Below are 538 nucleotides of genomic sequence, written 5' to 3' on the forward strand. Positions count from 1 at the left end.
ATACAGAACTGGGGTACAGGGCAGAGGCTCAGGGGTGGCGAGAGGCTTCACCAGAGACAGTGGGGAGCAGAGCAGGCAGATCGATGAAGTACACTGCTGAGGGGAGCAGCCGGCGGGTCAGGAGAGGTCTGCCTCGCCATGTGGTCACCTCCGGGGCAGGCGGGAATCGAACTCATGCGGAAGCAGCTTTAGATTCTCAGTGCTGTGCTTTAACCCGCTGCGCCACCAGAGAGGGCCTATAAACTGTTGAATTTTTAAGCTGACCTTTGCTGAGATTTGTCAGCTGTTCTTGAGATTCAGACTCTCTACAAAGCTACATGAGAGGGGAATTGCAGTGAACTTGTTGGTATTGATGTTGCCCATCTAATGGACTGTGCACTTATTTCTTGAATGTTGCAGTTTTTGAACAAATATTTTGGAGTTAACGTAGTTCTACTACCCTTCCTGCAGCCTGAACATTTTCACAAACCTTTAAAGTGACAAACTTAGCCACAGTTATCTTCAGCCTCCTCTGTTTCTCGGGGAGCTGTGACTGTCT

The 538-nt window shown here is 49.4% G+C and overlaps 1 protein-coding gene across 4 annotated transcripts in view; it reads left to right on the top strand.

Moving 5' to 3' along the window:
* Positions 1 to 538, top strand: part of IL1R2 (interleukin 1 receptor, type II) — a 64,157-nt gene that overhangs the window by 57,786 nt on the left and 5,833 nt on the right. The gene's annotated exons all lie outside the window — the stretch shown is intronic.

Source organism: Condylura cristata, unplaced genomic scaffold, assembly GCF_000260355.1.
Source record: "Condylura cristata isolate star-nosed mole 26May11 unplaced genomic scaffold, ConCri1.0 scaffold00020, whole genome shotgun sequence".
Lineage (NCBI taxonomy): Eukaryota > Metazoa > Chordata > Mammalia > Eulipotyphla > Talpidae > Condylura > Condylura cristata.